The following is a 21,136-nucleotide window of genomic DNA, read 5'->3' on the forward strand; positions in this document are numbered from 1 at the left end:
GCGGTCTCAGAACCACTGCATTTAGCAACTGTCACATCATATGAAGCACTCGTAGCTAGAAGCACCACACTTCCCAATGAAATAATTGTTTAAAAAAAGATTCCAAGTAAGTTTTGTACTTGTACATAACTAAGAGGTCAGTTAGAGGTTAAATTCTAACATAAATTTCTTTCTTTAATCAAAATGTGGGAGTGGAGGAGAGTGGATGCAGTTGGTAAAAATGCTAGAACCATGTCCTAATTGTCGTAAGTTAAAATGAGCTCTCTCCTGTCACAGCATATGTGGCAGTTGAGACAGCCATGATGTGTTGCCATGCAGTTTTAGAAGGCTTTAAGCATTCACCCATACAGAGTAACACCATACCTCATTATAAGGCTTCAGGCATCTCCTCATACAGAGCAACACCAGACCACTTCAGAAGGCGTCAGGCATCAGCCCTTCATGTCCTTCAGCCCAGCCTTTTATACCCTCATTGCCATACATTGCCCCTGTGTGCCCTCTGTTCCCTTTGGTGATGGGTCAGTGCCCCTGGGCACTCCATGGCTCATTGCTGTCAGTGCTGCTCACCTGCTGCTCACAGCTGCACCCATGGGGATGAGGCTGGACACAGCCCCACCCCAATCACCCCAGAATCTGTGTGTACCTACACTCTCCCAAAACCCAATTAAGGAAAGCTGGCACAGTGCCAGCTGTGTTAACTACACCACTTGCAAATGCTGTCCCTACACGCCTTCGTCACAGACCTTTCCAGATGAGACGTCTCATGCCTGATTTGTATCCATATGATCAGGTAACATACCAAGGCAGAAAGAAAAGTGCCTGAAACAAGTGTTTGAGGTGATGTATCTGCTACAACACAAGTCACTGACTCAAAACATGGAAAATTAGACATCTTGAGTTGCCACTTTCTGCTGGTGGCAAATTTCAGACAGAAACTCACCTCACTTGCAAAATGCTGCATTTTCCAATTTAGAAGAATTGCTACCTTTTAAACAGGAAGTGCAGTAAAAGACTTTCAGATACCTATGTGAGCAGTCCATATGGACAACATTTCAGGTGCTTCCCAGGTTTGAAGTCAGAAAATGGAACTGAGGAGCATCCTTCCTCATCCCACCTCCTGCCCATCACCCAACCCTCGGCTCCATGCCACCAGCAGAGCTGCATCCACTACTGGAGCAGCTCAGTAGTAAGAATGAGCACCTACAGTTGGAGGAAATGAGGCAGAATCTAATCTTTGCCACCAAAAAGTGGCTGTGGACCAGTACCCAGGAGCAGTATCCTCAGTATCTACACTGCTGCTGCGTATGGAAGCCTGTTGTCCTAATGCTCTGAAGAGACTTCTTTTGTAGGTGCAGGTTGTTATCAAGAAGAAAACAGGATTCTCCATGGAGTGCAGTATGACTCATACTAAAAAGGAAGGTTAAAAAGAATTATGTATTCTAAGACAGATAAAAAGAAAAAGCAAACAGATTCTTCTAATTGAAGACGTGCTAGCTTCCAATCAAATTCAACTTTTTTTCAGTTGCTCACAATTCGATGACACAATTCCATCCAGTATGTCCAGGATGCCAGAATCAGAATCCTCTCAGTGAGGGTAATAAAAAGCAGAAAAATGAACCTTACTGTAGCTTAGACAATGATCTTCTACACTGTTTCATTTCCAAGTTCTTAGGCACTAGAAGACAGTGTACTATAGAAAAATAAACAAACACTTGAGGCTGATTAAAGAACAAAATCACACTTTAAACAAAAATCAGTCTTGGCATTGACAAGAGAAGACAACACAAATTAACAGGAAACTGTAAAGCTTTAGAGCCACAGGAATTTCTTCACAAGGAACAATTAAAGTGAGCCATTTAAAAACCTGTGCGTGTGTGTTTACTGTATTTCCTAGCCCTTGGACAGCAGCAGTTTGCTAAGATACATGTCTTTTCTCAGCACGTTCAGCATCTCAAAACACAGATACAAATTGTATGCACTGCCTCAACAACAGTCAAGAGACAGAAGGATGGGGAACCAAGAACACCTGTTAAAAATGTATGGCCAACTGACAGCTTTTAAATTACTGTGCTGCTACTTTTACCAAAAAAACTACCAAAAATTGCTTCAAAGCTGCAGTAAAAGTGTGCTGGAATACACGTAAAGCCCCTGACCACCTGGGCGTCCAAGCCTGGAGGTTTCTGGACCCGAGGTTGACTTCTGGTCCAGCCTATTGTGACCTCAGGCCTAGGAATGGTTTGTGTGGCTTTCAAAGCATAAACCAACAATAACCATACTAAAATGCACACACATAGCTCATTACAAAGCTCATTACAAGGTATCACAGCATTAGCCTTCAGCTCAACAAGAGTCCAAATACACCCAAATCTTGACAATGTACCATCTCAAGGAACTCTTCCTGAGGCTTTCCTTACTTTCTGTTCATGTAGCTATTACTGTGACATTCTTTGTGCTCTAAGTTTTATGTTCCATACCTAAGAAAAAAAAATAACCCTCTTTGAGTGGTAAATATGAGTCACGCTTGCACTGGGACCAAGTTCTTCTTCCTGCATGGAGATGGAAGGAGAGAAGAGTAGAAGACTGGACCTCTCCTGTCCTATACAGCAAACAAAAATATTTGCTAACCCAGGAGCAGGTTCCACAAGTGCTACACATGCACAGACTCACTGGGGAGGGCAAGGGCAGCTCTCAGGGGCATGCACCTGAAACAAAAAATACCTGGGCACATCTGATAGGGAACAAGCTCAGCTTGAGCAAGCCTTCAAATGCCTGTTGAGTGTAGGAGGTATTTTTAGCTTTCATTACAAACTGAAGAGAGTAGTTCTCAAAGCTTGGAAATAGATTATTTAATTTAGTTTTATTTTTCCTGGCATTTTATTGCAAACACTCTTAAAGCTGTTTTCAGGTTAAGAAAAACAAGTGAAGGGAAAATGCACAGGTTAGAGTTCACTTTTCTTGAAATCTAGCCCAGATTTTCTAAGTGTTAATCTCTGGAGGAAAAGCAAACTAATTCTGTAAGAGTGGCTCTGATTTTGGGCCATACGACCTGTTTCTCACATCTCTCACAGATTTCATGTAGTTCTCAACAATCTACTGTTTGCACAAAATCCCAGAAAGATTTTGTTCATTAAATGTAATAATTGCATCAAGCTCTCTTCTCTCTTAGTAAGCTTTCAAGAGCGCATGCCAATAGCAGCAGTCCTGAGAAACTGGCTACTGACCTAGTGTGGTTATGGCAGCTGAAATTTTGTTAAATTCAAACATGAGCAAAACCGATACGGTAATAACTGCTTAGAAAAGACAGTAACCAAAAATGGGGGGTTCTAACTTTTTCAACTGGTCAGTCTTTCTTAATCCTCAGCAAAGTTGTTCAAGTGTAAAGCAGTGTCACCAGTGGCATTTTGTGAACCCATGTATTCTGAAATACAGGTTGTACATCACATCTCATTTCCCAAGTAATTTCTGTACACGCTTAGTACATCACAATTCTGTGTGATACTCTCCATTCAGTATTTAAACACTAAATGGAATAAGATCTGTTTCTAATTGACACTGATCATTGTAATTTGCTTAGATTCACTGGTGGGGAAAAACAGAAGATTTTCTTCTTTTTTCCCTAACCTTTCAACATTCTGTAAAACCTACTAAAGCTTATTCTGCTTGTTGCAACATTACAACAGGTATTAGAGCAGATGCTTCAGGAAGCTTCCTTGAGAATTCAGCTGCATACACAGGCAAAACTACAAGGAGCCTTGGTCCCTTAGAATATCCCCGTTCAGGCTCTTTATTAAGGTTTCCCTTTTAATTTCTCCTGCATGGGCCACCACAGTGGTCTTCACTCCCTATCTACCCCCACCCTAAGCAATCACAATGCTCAAACCAAAGGCCCCTCACCCTTTTGAGCTTTGTTCTTCTTTAAAAACACATTTCCCTGATTTGAAAGCTGCTTTACTTCCCAGCTCTGCACTGGGGAGAAGCCCTCCAGTATCTCCTGGATGAGCAGCAGGTGTACCATGCCAGGTGCCCCTCAGGTTATACTGCTGGTGAGGGAACTGGCCAAAGCCCACTGTGTTTAAACCTCTTTGGGCTTCCACTTTGTGAGGCAAAGCAAAAAGTAGCATCCCTCCCCTGCCCCACTATCTCTGAAAGGACTGATTCTCAGGCTGCTGAAAGCTCTGCTCTTTCTTCTTTACCTGCCCACCAAAAAGAAAAAGGAAAAAGAGAAAAAAAACCCACATAAAGATGAAGACAATGAAATGAGGGCTGATCTGTAAGTTAGTCCTTGTGTGTAGATCTCTAACTTGCCCTGAGTCTTCCCAGGTCAGTGGAGCACTTGTATGAGGAGTCACTTCCATCTGAAACACTGGTAGGATCAGTGCAAGATGCATGGACATGAACATCTTAAAAAGCTGTGTACCAGGGCCACCAGCAGCCTCACCCAAGCCAGAACAGAATAAGTGAGAGGCAGAGACAATCTCTGACCAGGATTGCCATGGCCTTTAACAACATGGCACAACAAGTGGTAAAAGGACTGCACAGTCTGACCCTGCCCTGTGCTGGGACTTGACATCTTGTACAGAGATGAATGGAGTGTTGTGATGTACAGAGTGAATTGCAGGAGTTTCTGCCTTTCTGGGCAGGGTTTCCTGGTAACCAGTGTGTGCTGGCACCAGACAGCACTGCTGCAACAAGTCTCCTACATGTGGCACACATTCATGAAGGTGCTGGCCCATGAAGATGAAATGAAAATCCTCAAACAAAAAAAGTCTATCACTACATTTATACTTCATGCAAGAACTGTGTAAGTCAGAGAACTTCAAATTTTTTAAAATTACATGCTGCTATGTAGTTTTCTATACAAGACATATAAGCATGCAAACTCCTACTCAATATGGAGATGAGTCAATATGACTCTTACTAAAACAAAAGCAGGCTGATTGATTTAAATTTCTTTTCAGATTAAGAAGAGAGGATGGTTCTATTTTAAGAGGATTTTTTTTCTAGAAATCAAAAAGCACAGAAGATCTTAAGTGTGTTTATTATTACTTTCTAGTACACGTAGGGCCCTATCATTTCCATTAAAAATAAATATAGTCACTCTAGTTCACTGCTGTCATACCAGGTATTTTGTCCCTTGATGAACACTATCCTTTTTTTGTTTTGGCCACACTTTATAGCCCCACTGCAAAAATACAACAGATGTAGAGAGGGGCTGCTGTGCACAAAGCCAGCACTGAATCAGCCTTGTGGACCCAATCTCCTGCACTGTGGTGCCTTTCTGAAAGGGAGCGTGCAGCTCAGCCTGCAATGTTGTGCTTGGATGCTATACAGGTCTCCAAAGGAAAAAAAAAAACAACCCACCTTGTTTTCATTCCTGCCATGTTTACATAAAGGCTCTAATGATCCCCACCAGCAGGTTATTTCTAACCCCTGGCCTCCTTCCCACCCTCGTGTGTCCCTCTGCAGCCTCCCCCAAGCTAACAACCTGCCATTCTCCTCAGCAGCAGTGGTTAAACATCTGGCTGTAAATCGCCATGGCCACACGCTTCAAGCCCTAACTGTTTATCCTAGCTGGAGAAGGAAGGCAGAAATGGTTAATTGCAGCTAAATTCAACTCTGCTGCCATGGCAGTTTTTGCTACAGCATCATCACTTGACATCTAGGCTTCTTAGCTTGAGTCATGTTTGTAGTGAATTAGCCAGTATTTATCTGACTGAGTCCAACACAGGTCATTGAACTTCACCCAGCTTTTCCTCACAAAGCAGAGGGAACTACAGCCTGGCAGTCTGAGGTCACCTGCATGCTTGCACATCACTCACAGCCCTGCAAAGAGAGAGAGCAAAGAAGTGTGATTCCTAGGAGCTCTTCAGGGCAGAGCCCACAGTTTCGCTTTGTGTTGTAAGGAATCCCAAACAGCACAGCAAGGACGTCCTTGGGCAGCTGCCCCAGACAGTGCATCAGCAAAAATGATCAGCAACAAGAAAAAGCAAAGCAATCCCTGTGTTCCTGTACCCTGCCACAACTCTGCTTATTAAGCCAGGAGAGCTAGAAGTGCAGATTTAATCAACATAATAAAGACTTCAGCTGCTGACCAGGTCTGGTGTGGCTTCTGCTCATCACTCAGCATGTGCCACACAGAGTGAGGAATCCATTTCAAGTAGCCCTTAAACAATGTGCTTTAAACTTCTAAGTGCACATGACAACATGTTGAATAATAAGCCACGTGATTCAGATGTTTTAAGCGCTGTTTGTGTGCCTCACTGAAGCCCAAGGGAATTTTACTATGTGTCTTAAGGACACTGCATGTGGCCCTTGACCCCTCAGGTGACAACTGCACAGCACCTCCACATCTGGGAGAAGCAAAGGAAAACTTCATGTTTCAGCTTGGTTTTGTCTATTTTATGCATTATTAAAGTACATTATTAATGATAAAAATTATTAATTGCTATCATTAGGATAATGCACTTGAAAGTAGTTTAAACTCATAAAAATAAACACCTGATTTTCTAACCTGGACTTCAGAAAACAAGTGCACTGCTTTCATGTCCTAGAATAGCAATCATGTGAGGTTTAGCATTGTGATTTTGTGATTTTTGGTTTGTTCACTTATTTGTTTAAGACTTTTTTTCCCATCCGCAGATTTGAATAAGATTAAATCCATAAGGCTATTTTTATTAAACTTTCTCCAGCAGCACTTAGAAAGCTGGCTCCCTCTTGTCCCTCAGCAGCTCATGTCAAACTCACTGGAAGCCTGGGATCCAGCTGCACAGGCAGAAAATTTCTCATGAGCATCACATTTTACAGGTAGATACTGCAGACATAAACAATTCCTGACCACTGTCCAAACCCTGACCTACTCTAGCCATGGCCCCACGTATAGTCTATTACTGAATATATTAAATATTCACACAGAAGACATTGGTAATTTGCTTTTAGATGAAAACATGGCTTTAGGAGGTATTGGTAACAGAAATCACCTTTCCAGGGCTTTAAACTTCACAGTAGGTTTATTTTTATGCTTCTAGTCCATTAACACAGTGCCAAGAAACAATCTTGTGTTGCTTAATTTAAAAGCTATTAACTTTTCATCTGAAATTAATGTTTAAGATTATTAAGCTATGAAGCAATAATAGCTATATTTGCAAAATTGCAGAATTTGGAATAGGAAACTGCCTGTTAAGTCACCTACACTTTCCTTCTAATCTGTCCTTGGTAAAAATTTTGGCTCACAGGCAGTTTATCTGGTTTTGATGCAAACTGTCACATACATATTTGGTATTGTCCATGACCTTGCAGCAACAGTATCATCCCAGAAAGGGCTGTAAACATTCTAGCCTAATTGAGGGAACAGAGCTTGTGCTAGGACATAAAGAATGCCCTAATTTTGCCTCATGCACAAACACAACAGTCATCTACTCCACACACCTATTATACCTTTACTACAGTCTTTATAGTCATCTTATCTGATAGGCACTAATTTGTCACATGGCATTGTTGGAAGGTTGTTGGATGAAATGTAAAAAGAATCTCACACATTTTATGCTCCCTGTAAGTTATAAACTTATTAACTACTCTTCTGATATAGTTCATCTATGACAACACATTTGCTCTCTATTATTTTTGGCTTGGATCACAGCATTACTTTTATCTGCTTCTTCTTTTAGTGCTTATTAGGTTCAAGAACTGAGGAGGAAAATAATTTCCCCAGCAGAAGTTTCCAGAATTAGAGAATGTCCTCAGAGTAAAAGCCTCAGCTTTTATGAGTCCTTCTTAAGTGCAAGTCTGTGCTAAGGCAAGGGAAAGAGAGGAGTGAACTTGGCTACCACTTAGTTAAAAAGCTGATTCCAAGAATCAGTTAATACCCCACTGGATATCCCATTTCCACTGTTCTTCTGGGGAAAGCAGGTGAGGGACTGAAAGACTTAGCATCCCCTCATGTCTGTTCTTAACAACTGCTAGAAAGGCAGCATAGAAGGAACACTTTAGAGATCAGAAGAACGTATGATCTGATGTGCAACCATTATGCCTCTGCAAATAAAGATGACTCATCATCACATTTGTTTTTGTTCCTTCATCACCATCTCTCATTTACAGCACACTTCAGCTCTGCTGGAATCCAGCGCAATTTCCTGCTAAGCTTCAGCAGGAGGATGATCAGGCTATTAATGGACAGAAGGTGTAATGGGTACAAAAGCTGCTGTGACTTGCACAGATGAAGTATGAGAGTAGTCATCAACAGCTTCTGCTCTAGAAGATGAAGCCCTCTAGAAGTATATATTCTCTGACTTTGTGGTCCTTTTCCTTCCTTTTGTTTTACTTAATATCTTTCAAATACAACTTTTTCTTTTTTTCAAATCTAACTGGTAACATCTTCACAAATTTACACCAACATTTTGATATCAAAACTTTTTCTAGCTTTCTGTAAAAATCTTGGATATTTATTGTGGAAAATTAAGTTAAATTTAACATGCGTATATTCTATGCCAAAGAGAACAAGTCTTATTTGGGCTTCATAGATTGAGGAAATGGTTCAAGAAGAGCTGCGTGAAAATGGCATTTCTGGGATGCTGCTAAAGCCAGCAAGAAAAGTTCTTGAAAGGAATAAATCTACCAAAGTTACAGGATAGATGCCTACTGCAGAAGTTTTAAATACTAAAAAGGTCTTATATCTTTGGTAGGTCTTATATCTTACCCTACTCAAATAAAGGCTCTACACTGGGACGGTTTTATAACATTTAGTTCTGCACACCCTAGCTGGCCTGTATTAGTATTTGCATGGTAAGTTACTACGGGCTAACACAATCACTGAACCAAGTGCCTTAGACTGCCCACTCCATATAAAAGCTTTGGTTGGAACAAGAGCAAATGTGTGCAGAGTGCTTACTTTCTGTTTGCTTGAGATTTTTTCTGCATCATTTGTAAATCCCTCATTTCCTGACCATCAGCATAACAGGAAAGTGAGATGAAGGCTGAGCAAGCCTTCAAGAAGCTATCCAAGGGATCTTGTAATTTGCATGTCTGCCTCTCCCTCATACCTCACTGTAAAGCAAATCTGGCACCACCAGGGAGAAAATCAAGTGAGCTAGTATGTTTTTTTCAGCCTCTGTAATTAGATGAGGAAGTCTTAAAAATGTTGAGAAGCAGATGTCCTGTGAGGAAAAGCAACATAATGGATTTATGCTTTTTGGCCAAAACATAACGCAAAAGCTGTTCTCCTTAAAAAAAAAAAATTGTCAACAAACTTTACAATTTCACAAAAGAGAATATTAGCATAAAATATTGTAGCCTTTGTTTCTATTTCTTGCATGTTTCACTACTGATTAGCTTCTAGATCAATTATCATCAAATTAATCAAGTCCTGAATCCATCCCACGGGGGTTTTGTTTGTGGTTCTCTTGATTGCTTGTGGGTTTTTTCCATCAGTTTTTCTTTTCCTGCCATTCCTTGAAGGACTTCTGATTTTTAGTGATACTCATTTGGACAGTTTGATGGCTTTCAAAGACAGAAGCAGTAGTCTCTGCTTTTCTGTCTCAAACAGAAAAAGGTTAACTACGCCTGACGTTAAAGATTTCAAAACGCAGCTATGGATATACTTGTAAGAGCAGGAAGAAGCACTGAAAGGAGGCAGGAAGCTTTTCACTGGATTAAATGTCACTGTGCTGCAGGTCTATGCTGTATAATATGATAGTGAGCATTACACATACAAGGACACAGATTTAGCAGCTCTAAGAAACTTTCAGACTTAAAGAAACTCCAGTCTTGCTGTACAAATTTGTTACTCAACCAGTGAGAATACTGAACAGAGCATTCTCTTCAAGGCCTACAGTTTAATTTTTGCTGTCTCTTGTAACTTTGACATGCAAGTTTCAAACTCTCAGCTCCAGTATTTTGTTAGTATCCAAGCTCATACCTTTCCACTCTATTCTTTCAAATGATAATTTGTAGCCAGCACGCACACACTTCCTTTGAGAACTCCAGCTATTACAGCCACATAGCAATTACTCCTTCTTTGTTGGCTGTGAAAGAAATAACCAAAACAAGAAAGCTACATCTATGTTAACCAAACCAATAACATGAAAACATGCAGCTATGTTTGGGAGCTCATTAGCAAAAAGCACAGACATACAGACATTCCCCTGCACAAAACCTCTTTCAGCAGCGTCAGATATAGAATACTTTCTGCATTTGTCACCTTTCAGGTCTGAGTTTCCAGCACGCTTCTTGTTATATGCAATTAGCCCCATGCCAAGGTTTGGTACATTTCATAATAAATCCCTGACCACATTTGCTTCGGGCTTGGCAGCTCTGGAAAGGCTCTATTCATCAGGGCAGCAGTGAGCCACAGGACTCACCACACAACTCACTCGCAGAATTCCAGCACGCTACACTTTTCATCAAGCCATCCCCTCCCTCCTCCTCTCCAACAGCCTGACATATGACTGTGATTAAGTAGGATATGAAAAAGCTCCAAACCATTTTTCTCTTTTTCATCTCTCTTTTCACCTCTTTTCCCTTCAGACAACACAGACACACACCTTCCCCCCTCAGGAAAACCCTGCCTTCCCTCCCCAGGCTGCATGGTAGATAGGAATCCTTTTTCTTTTTTTTTTTTTTTTCATTGCCTATATTTGAAACAGTAACCATCTATTACTTTCAGGAAGGCTGTGTCTCCTTCTCAGGTTTCTCCAGCTTTGGAGCATTACCCTCCCAGCACAGCAGCACATGAGGCTGGCTCTCAGCTGGGAACACTCTCCAAGAGGCACCTGAGAAGAACAGAACAGCAGCAAGAGCAACCACTGGCAACTGGGCCATCTGTTCGTGAGCAATGCAAATGAAAAACCCTCCCATTTCCAACATTCAACCAGCTCCAATGACAAAGAAGGAGCTGGGAGAGACACCATGGAAGCATGCATGCCACAGAGGGTAGGAGTGGCATGTTTTGTGTATGATGGAGTTCTCTCCATCACACACAGACTGGATTCCTCTCTTCACTGCGCTGCAGAACAGCCTTGCTGGCAATACTGGATAACCCATTTCCCCAAAAACCCACTCAAAAGAAAGCAGAGCTCTGGATAAAGAGGCTCCATCATGCTTAGTAGCAATGTTATAAGTAGGCCTGAAATAGGCTTTTATTTTATCTAAGAAAGGGTGAAGAACTTTTGTTAACTCAGAATTATCTCATCTTTCATAGAAGGGCATGCAAATTTTTACACCAGTACATAGTTTGACTTGGGTAACCCATACAACAACTTCCAGCAGTGCCAAATCACCCTTGCCTGTGTTACCACCCTCCTTTCATCTTCAGGGACACATTCACAAAGCTTCATTCCTTTCTCAGCAATTCTTGTACTTTCTTAAGGAACTGCCACAGGAATAAGTGGGACACTGCTAAGCTGCAAATACTCTATTGTACACTTCTGACAGGCAAAAGATGGACAAAATGACATTAAAAGGGCATAAAGTAAACTCAGAAAAAAGCTGCATCTCAAGGGTTACAGCCAGGAACCAAGATACAGCATGGAAAAGGTCACGTTGTAGTAACAGGACAGGTTTTCTGCAGGTCTGATTTCTCCTGGGATCCCTCCTTTCAGGATCCATTCTCTCCAGAGAACCCTCCCTCTGCCAGAAATCTGTTCACTCCAAAGCCTGAATACAAATTACAACACCCCCTTTTAACACAAAGCATAAAGGCATGCCACAGCTAACTACACCCAATGGCAAAAACTAATGAGAAATTAAAAGAAAAATTATACCAGGAGTTTATCTAATCCTATCTTTTCCTTGTTAACCCACCCTTTAGCTTGCCAAAACACTAAACTAAACATGCATCCTAATTTTATGTCATTCCCTTGCTTGCTTGGAGCTGCTGAATACCAGAATTCACAGTGAGATATCCTCACAATTCTTTTTAATTCATCTTTTACTGCATCCAGTACTCTAAAACCAGGACAGTATCTGCCCATGGCATAATGAAGTCAGAAAATACTCATCATCAAACTGCATCAACCTCAGAATGCATTCGACTCATCCAAAGACAAGTCAAACTTGCCTGAGACTTCTATAGTTATGTAGCTTGTGCTTAATGTCACTTATAAGAGCTGAACCCACCTCCTGCTCAAGCAGTGCCTGTGTGTGCGTCCCAGCTGCACTCCCTCCAATGAGGGCACAGTTTCATTCACAGGTTTTGGAGCAGCTGATCATGCAGCATCACACCGTGTTTCCAAGGTTCCTGTTTACCTCAACACATGGCACTGCTGTAACAGGATCAAAAGCTGGAATAGCTGAAACATTATTTAATAAAAAACTATGCTAAATTTACACTTTACCTTGAAAGATCCTTCAGGAGTTTTTACAAAGCCCTCCCATGACCATTTCACGACTATGTACGCACAGCCCTGGGACAGAGGAGCACTTAGGCATCCCCAAAAGCCCTTTGCAAGTACAGAAGTGTGTAGTTGCACATGTGAAGTTTTACTAAGTCCCTAAAGTTATCCAGCACACATTGGCTGTTCCTTTGTTAATAAAAGTGAGAAGAGCTGGAATCAGAGTTTCTGCAACGTGCTCCTCTCACCAACCATTAGTCTTGCTTCTAAGTTTACCAAACCTTTCACAGACAGCAGAGAAGTGTAGATGTTTAACGTGAGTACAAAAGGTACCAGCTCTACTCAGAGGCAAAAGAAAGTCCAATCCTTCTGTTTTTACAAATACATACACTTAACTTTAATCTAAGCACTATTTACAAAAATGCATGCAGACATAAAAGAGCATAATAAATTAATAGCTTACAAGAGGAAACAATGACTAATGAGAGATTTTACTCTCCTTTCCAAAGGCCTGGCCCAAGGGAACACAATAGATAAAATTACCTAAGTTGACTTTCTGTGTTTCTGTTAAGCCAAAACTTTGGTGTATTCTGAACTGTCTGTGTGATGTTTCCCAGCTGGGAGATATAAGCTTTCCTAAACAATTCAGGGCTTTAACGTGACCTTAACACCGTCATCTTCTTTCATACAGCCAAGGGATATGCTTGTTAGTTTATATGGGGTTTATCTTATTCATCAAATTCTGCTGCCTGAGCACCGATATTGCCTACTTGTGGCCATACAGTCTCTGCATGAACCTCTCCAGTAATCTGACTCCTACCCATGGTCAGCAGTCAGTAAAACTGCAAGGAAGCAGTTGTGCCAAACCCTTCTTGGGCAATTACTATGTGATTGAAAAGGTCCCACCAACGCAAATGTGCTCTATGAATCCTTTTAAATCTGCACACTTGCCCTGCATTTCTTTGATGAAAATTGTCACCAGTGGATGTTGGGTGCTGCCAAATCGTTACATGTAAGCAATGCATTACCTGAGTCAGAGCTGAAAGTTGAGAGGCAAAGCAAGATGGTACTCTGAAATTCCTGACACTTCAGCAGCTAAATGCAAATGTCAGCTCCTGACAGATTATTTTCAGTGCATTTATTGACATAAACAGTATAGATAGTGTGTTATAAAATCAAGAAGTGAAAATGTAGTTTCTTCTTTAACCTAGGAAAACCCGACTGGCATTCACCAGAGCTCTTCACATCCCACATCTCGTGTTGCAGGGATCACTTACAGAAGTCTGCATAGGCTTTTCTATTCCCTGTATCCTGGACTGTAATGTGATTATACATGGAAGAGCAGCATGTGTGCACATGCACTTGCAACTGAAACAACCTCCTCTCACATTTTTTTTTCCTCCCCTAAATTACCTTTTCCGACACATTTCCCAGGTGATCGTCCCATTTCTTAGGACTGAACTGTGTATTTTTATTACCCTGCATTCCTCTTTAACAAACTTTTAACAATTCTGTGTACCAAAAGCCCAGATGTTGACCAAACTTCGGAAATATTAACAAATATCTCAAAGGGCACAAGTCTTGACCCTTTGTTGATAAGATTTCCCCATGTGAAACACTAGTGCACTATCATCTGCTTTGATGGTGCAGTTCCACAAGCATTTACTCCAACAAGGCCATGACTCCCAGTCCAACTGCAAGTTTTACGGCATTTCTCTCATTTCCCTTGCTCATATTCCTGAGCCAGGTTGACCATAGCACCAGTTGTGCTGATAAAGAGGAGAAGTATCATGCCTGAATAAATTCCTCTTGCATAATTTTATCTTAATAGTGTGAATCCTGTTTATGAAAAATGTTTACGTCATGGCACAGAAAACCACAATTTTGTGTGGGAGGGCAGACTGGGGGAAGGGAGAGGAGAAAACATCCTGTCATGGAAAATTCTCCCTCAGTAGAAGGGGAAAAAAACATCTCCACAAATTATACCCTGGAAAATACTAGCTTCCAGAAAATAGCCCAGTTTACTCCAGTATAGTTCAAATATTTAATAACAATTAATTATTAATATGCAGTATTAATAATTGCAACATGTGGTTCAATGGGATGGTAACTGCAGCTTGTGGATGCTCAGTAGCTCAGAAAGCAGTGAAAGTTCATAGCAAAAAAAAAGGCAAATCATTAACAGGTATCAAACTATTCTGCTGACATAGATAAATTTTAATTCTTTTTTTTTTTTTTTTTTAAGTAATTTTATCTTGGTAGATTTTATGGCAGATCAGGTATCATCCTTCTTCCTGCAGCTGGTAGAAGGCAGCTATAAATACATCATTGTGTGCTCTGCCGGGCTGACAAATACATGAGCAAGTTCTCACATCTGACCTGGTTCAAATGCACAGGGCTTGGCTGGGCTGCAGGGCACAGATGCAGTGACAAGTATTGATGTGCCCAGCCTCACAAGGTAACAGGCACTTTGGACTCTCCAGAACACCCAGGCCTCAGGCACCAATAGCTGGGATCAACACAGTGACTTCCGCAGCATATTTTTTCTTATTTAAATGTATGTAAATGAACAATGTTTCTAATCACTATGAAATTAAAAAAAAAAAAAAAAAACCTTTACCACACACAATCAAAATCTTTTGGCAAATTTTAAAGTCTTAGATCTGTTGGGAAGCTTTCAATTCACTTCACTGGGGTATAGATTGGGCCTTTTATCTCTTACCTGTAGCTGATTCAACTAGCTTAGACTGACAAAATCCTGCCAACTTTACCATGTCACTTCATAATAAACCGGTTTTTTTTAACTGAACCAAACTGAAAGACTGAGCTTGTGATGACTGCTTGCAATTACATTTTCATTTCCCTTCGTTGACTATGCACATAAGTGCTGTAAATCTCTATAATTTTAAATGAGGTCTTCAAGGGTAATTTTGGCAGCCAAAGAGAAGTAGGCATCATGTTTGAAGTATTGAAGGATCCTTTTTTTTAATCTTTTGGACTCAGATCAGTCTCAAACAAATTCACTGCTCACCTATCTCAGATGACATTTTAATTGCAGCTTTTAACTACACATACACTAATGGAGGAAAACTGGGTATAAAGTTCTTAGAGTGCACATTCAGATGGAGGGCCTTTACTGTGAATTCGGTATGCACTGCTGAACTTTAGAATATATAAATATATTTAAATGCAACTAGGAAAAAAAAATGCCTTTAAATTAAACTTTCTGAATGTCAGAGGATTTTTTAAACTTCATTTAAAACCAAAATTTAATTTCAAAATTTGTGGAGTTATGCAAAAAATTTCCTAAATCTTCATATCTCCCACTGCTTTTTGTTTAGGTTTTTTTGCATTCTTTCAAAAATTGCCACAGTGAGTGTGCATGTATATATATTTTTATATGCCCAGAGTTAGAAAATGTCAAAGGTCTACCTGATGTTTTTATTTACTTATTTTGCTTTCAGGCATCAAAAAATTTCTTTTTTTCAAGTCAATACTGTGATCCTCATAAAAGGAGTTCTCTAGGTGGTCTTCATATGCAAAGCCGCAATTACAATATTTACATATGTGAAAACATTTTAAAGGCATGGAAGGGTGCAAAAAAGGAAAGTAGAAGTCTCACAATTCACATCTATATGAAACAAAAAAAAAGGAACGTCTGCTTGCTGCCCTGAGGCTCTTTCCACACAGTACCATATTTGCTAAGGTCCTTTCTTTTCCTTTGCAGCACAAGAGTTCAGATCAATTCTTCACATGGGTATAAATGCCAGAGATGTATGTGGAATAACAGTACTCAAAGGTTTCATGTGTTTGTTGGTGTTTTAGATATGTATACTTTAAAATCAAAAATAACATTGCTGTGGAAACCTTGAGAGTGAAATCGGCTTCTTTCAACTTATTTTCTCAAAGTGACACTTTCTGTTGTTGCAGCTTTGCAATATTAATTGCTTAGCTTCTTTCTTCTGGTGAATGATATTTATAACAAACATAACTAGCTCAATGCAGCTGAAAGCCATTAAAGTAAAAAAAAGTAGGAATCACCCATTCCATCTGCTTTTCATAACAAAGGGATACAAAGACCATATTGAACATTCATTCCTGTTTCTCGATATTGCCAAAAGAAAAGCCCAACATACAACCTCAAAATGTGCAACATGTCTTAGAGGCATAAAAAAAGGAAATTGAAATTAAGTAGGAAAACACACACTGCAAATAACATACAGACAATTCAATATGTAAATAAAATATTAGATTATTGAAAATTCGTGTAATTAAAAATTACAGGAAGCAAACATTTACTCAACTTTCATAACTACTTGAAATCAAACACCAATTTGAAGATTGGTCAATCAAAGCCATTTGAGGATTTTGATGTTTGAGTATCAAGAAATATCTTTGTCAGATGTAAGTGTCAAAACAGTGCATTAACACATTACATTAATTACAAAACAGTACACTAAAAATTTCACAGAAGAGCAGCGTGTCCTACCTATTGCTGTAAAAACTGAAAGGCAAAACTTTTTAATGATGAAAACTCCAAAAACACATTTCTAGCATACAGCTATGAAAACAGAAAGAAAAACTGCACAGTAACATATTAGGGGAGAACGCAACCAGAGGTGCTCAACCACCCACTGCCATCAGCTGGTGCCTTTTCTGCTGGCCTTGGCTGGACATGAATGGGGACAGACCACAGGTAACCCCTTGCTGCACAAAGATTTCCAGCTTTGGAGGCAAATCCTGAAACCTGCACTCAGTAATTGAAAAAACACATTTTCTGATGGGAAATGCCAATATGAAAGCATACCTGTTAGAGCAGAAAGCAGTGAGAGCAATGCCTTGTATGTTGACCACAGAGAAGGGCTTAGAATTACAGTTTTAGACTGTGCTGGAAAACTGGTTACCAGTACTAAAACACTGCAGAAGGCATGCACAAAGTGAGTTCATGCAGAAATCTGACAAAACTACTCATAACAATTCCTTTCCTCAAGCCACTAACATCTCAGGGCAATATTTCTTCACTCAGCTTAAAAATCTGATTTTTCACTGAAGTTATGAGTCTGGTATATTTAACAAAATCAATAACCACATGGTGTTAAAAAGTTAACTAGAATTCAATGAAAAGTTCTAACTGCATTTTAAGATATTCCATAATGCCTAAAAACTCCTTAAATCTCTGTGACTTCTCTACACTGAAGGACTAAAATAAATATTCTAGGTACTTATTCCTTAACAAAATACTCACATCTCATTTATATTAGAAATTTTATGGAAATTGCCAGAAAGATCTAAAAGAACCATTTACTAAAATCTTTTTGTAATTCAGATTCCTTTGACTTCCCAACCATACCATCCTACTTTGCACAGGCCTTGAAATTTTAAAAGCTAATGAGAACTTATAGTCCTAAGTCCTACTGCCTGTATTGAAAAATTGGTGCTCGAATTTTGAAGACTTTTTGAAAATCCAGAAATAGAGACTTAAGTATTAACTCCAGCAGCATTTATGCTTCAGATGCAGCTGAACAACTTCTTGCAGAAGCAGGACAATCTGAACCTAAAATATGATACGTTGCCTGATGAAGGATTAGTTTTGTCGTCCTAACAATTTAGGATGGGAAATATAAAAAGTCCAGCTGCTACTCTGCTGTATATGAGAATTTTACAGAAAAGTTCAGAAAAAGCTTTAAATCTGCTCTATATAAAATAAATATCTCCCCACCACCCCCAGGTTGATTCTTGTGTCAAAAACAGAATACAAAGTACTGCTTAGAAAGAAGCAAATATAGATTTATTTAAACAACACCTTAAAGAAGCAAAGCAGGCTACAGCTGACCTTTGGTAGCACATTACAGCCATTCTAAAGGGGTTTGTTTCATCTTTCTAGTCAAAGAAGCAAAAAAGACTAACTAGTCTTTGTGAGCTTAGTGCAATAAAGCTGTCCGCTCTCAGGAAGTCCAGGGTTCCTGAGAGCAGTTTTCCAGCCCTAAATTTCATTGTTATTATTCACACTATTTTACAGAAATTATAACATCATATCATGCATTTTGTAAGGCCCAAAGACTGTGGGGCACTTCTTTAATTGTCAAATATTTTTTTCCTTCTGGGTTGTACCAAAAATAAATTCCAGAGACCTGGTGAGAGTCATGACATTTGTGAACTTGCTCATTAACTGCTCAGAACGTCACCATTTCTAGCCTCCTTTTTAAGGACTTGTATACAAGCTCATGTTACAATCTGGATTTTAACATATTTGTATAGGGTGTCCCTTCTCCATGGCATGTTTATATCCTGTGAGCAGTTTCTTCTTCAAGCTACTGAAGGGGTATCCCTGTCTCTTCAGAATGAACAATCCATTGAGTTTTAGGATTAAAAAAAATTGTTTTAAATCCTGTTCTCAATCCAGTGTCAGGATCAGTCCTTCCTCTAGCAGCATATGAAACAAGCATGATTGTGTTCTTCATTTCTCAAGGCTGAACAACTGAGGTTTTTCCTGGAATTTAAACTAAATTAATGACTAATACCATCAACAAAACAACTCTTCCAACCCCCAGTTCTTTGGTATTACTTTTTAAGGACAGTCATAAAGCTGCAAAGAAAGAGACAGAACACCCAATGGCTTTTAAACAAATGCTACCACATTTTAAACATGTGCATGTTTGCCAAGGCTCTAAGCCTCTATTGCTCAAACCACTTGTGGTTTCTCAGCACTTCTTTTTTGAATGATTGTGTCTTTATAAAATAAACATGTTTGAGACTAAATTACTTGTGTGTCTCTTGGGAATAATTATAAAATTAGCTCGTTCTAATTTACACTTGTGGGTTTTGAAAACATAGCCAAATAGCATAGTGAGTCTCCTGGTGAAACCAAAGCCTGGCATGTCAAACATGGTTTAAATCACACACATGGACTTTGATTTTCTCAGTGCAGCAGTCTGATCTCTACAGCAGGCTTAGTCCTTTAGTTTTGACTTCTAATTCTCCAAGTAAGTATTCCTTTTGTAGGTCTCCAGAGACATTAATCCAGCATGCCAACAGGTTGTGCAGTATATAACACAAGTAATTCAACTCCAGGCACAGAGCTGTGATTTTCAAAATGCACTATCTCCACGTGTGGTTTCAGTAGTTTGCAATATGTTGTTCATCCATGACACATAGAAGAGCTTTGGTTGCTCAATATCTCAGTGTCCCAAACACAATGGACAGATGTGCTACAGCTCCAACCACATTACCTAGGAACGTACTTAAGGTCCAATTAAAACTATTCAGGGGAGCAACACCTGATCTATTTTAGCTGTTTCCCTCTGTCCCACTGATTTCAGTGATCCAAATTATGTTTTTCCCAGGAAGAGAAATTATCACATTATCACAATGCCTCTGTTGTACTGTCCTGGGACAACACATTACACTTTTGTGCATTAGGTAGTCACAGCAGCAGGTAATAGCTTCCAGGGAACTTCAATGACCAACTTATTTCCAAAGTGCTTTCTGCTGTTCTACTAGACAACACTGGTTGATGTAGTCAGTATTTTCATACTAATATGCCAGGATTTAGTTAAAATTGTCTCATTCAGCTACTGGCAACTCTGGAAAAATTAAAATCTTATTCAGCTTCCTCCTCTTTTACTCTGGACTCGCCACACAACACATTTTCAACAGTGGATTTACAGCTCCATGAATCGACAAGATGAACATTTGTGACGAAAATTTTTCATCTCATTTCATACCACAGGTTTGTTTTCACTATCAGTGGATAGAACTTGTTTGGCATCCCACAGTTTGCCTTTTTTTTATCCAAGGCCAAGGGAGACGCAAATTGTACTTTCTGTACCAAGATAAGGTGGGTTTAGTTTCTGTGTTTACATCCTGCTTTTTATCCCTTGAGGCTGCAAAGGTTACGTTACCCTGGCCTTGCCACCACTGTTTAACCTTATTTTCATCTTTTCATAAATACCTGAATAAGTCTTTTTTAATCACATCGTAACTAATACTTTAACCAGCAGGTTATCCATGAAGAGTCTGTGGTGTCAGACTTCTTTCCCATTTCTCAAGCACTGTAAGTTGGAGACTTTTGAGTAGTTTTTTTCTACCTCTTCTCCCTCTGCATTATAAATATATATCTCAATAGAATATGACTCCCAGTCTGATCCAAACTTCAGTGTAGCTGGTAAATCATACCATCAACCCCTTCACTCCTTTTTCCTCTTCTACTGAAAAAAAATAAAGCTTCCTACACATCTTCCTGCCTTCCACAATATATGCCTATATATGAATACATATATATTTATTTACAGAATATTTATATATGTATATGTGTCTATTGAATAAATCCATATATGTGCATATTCTCACACGCATTTAGGTGGCTGTGGCAGGGTGCAAAGCACTACACTCTACACTGCCACTTTTTAAAATCCTGCACAGCACATTTTTCCCAGTGCGTTCTCAAGGGGTGATTCTTTCTCTAACCCAATAAAAAAGTCAATAGTAAACATTGTATTTAACAGCCTGAACTGCACATGGGGTATTTTACCAGCATGGTTTTCAATTGCCCTTGAGTTTACCTTCTGGCTATTCTGAAGAATGAGTAACTCGCTCCACTCCGTTGAGCATCATGCACTCCTCCCCCAACCTCCCTCTTTTGGACTGATCACCTTCTAGAAACAAAAGAAAATGAGCCACTATGTGAGAAAGAGATGCATTCCCCAGCATTAAGGTTTTAGTCACCTTCCTGAGCTGAAAATGGCCTACCAGTAGTCTAGAATAGACTGCTTTCTTAGAATATTAAACAGGAAAGGTAACAAAATGTCCCCTTG

The 21,136-nt window shown here is 39.7% G+C and overlaps 1 protein-coding gene across 1 annotated transcript in view; it reads right to left on the minus strand.

Moving 5' to 3' along the window:
* The window catches only part of BMPR1B (bone morphogenetic protein receptor type 1B), a 179,822-nt gene extending 158,905 nt beyond the window's left edge, over positions 1-20,917 (minus strand). The window contains exon 1 of the mRNA XM_058802918.1: positions 20,885-20,917. The gene's annotated coding sequence lies outside the window, so the exon portion shown is untranslated. The remainder of the gene's footprint in view (positions 1-20,884) is intronic.
* Between the last annotated feature and the right edge of the window lie 219 nt (positions 20,918-21,136).

Source organism: Ammospiza caudacuta, chromosome 4, assembly GCF_027887145.1.
Source record: "Ammospiza caudacuta isolate bAmmCau1 chromosome 4, bAmmCau1.pri, whole genome shotgun sequence".
Lineage (NCBI taxonomy): Eukaryota > Metazoa > Chordata > Aves > Passeriformes > Passerellidae > Ammospiza > Ammospiza caudacuta.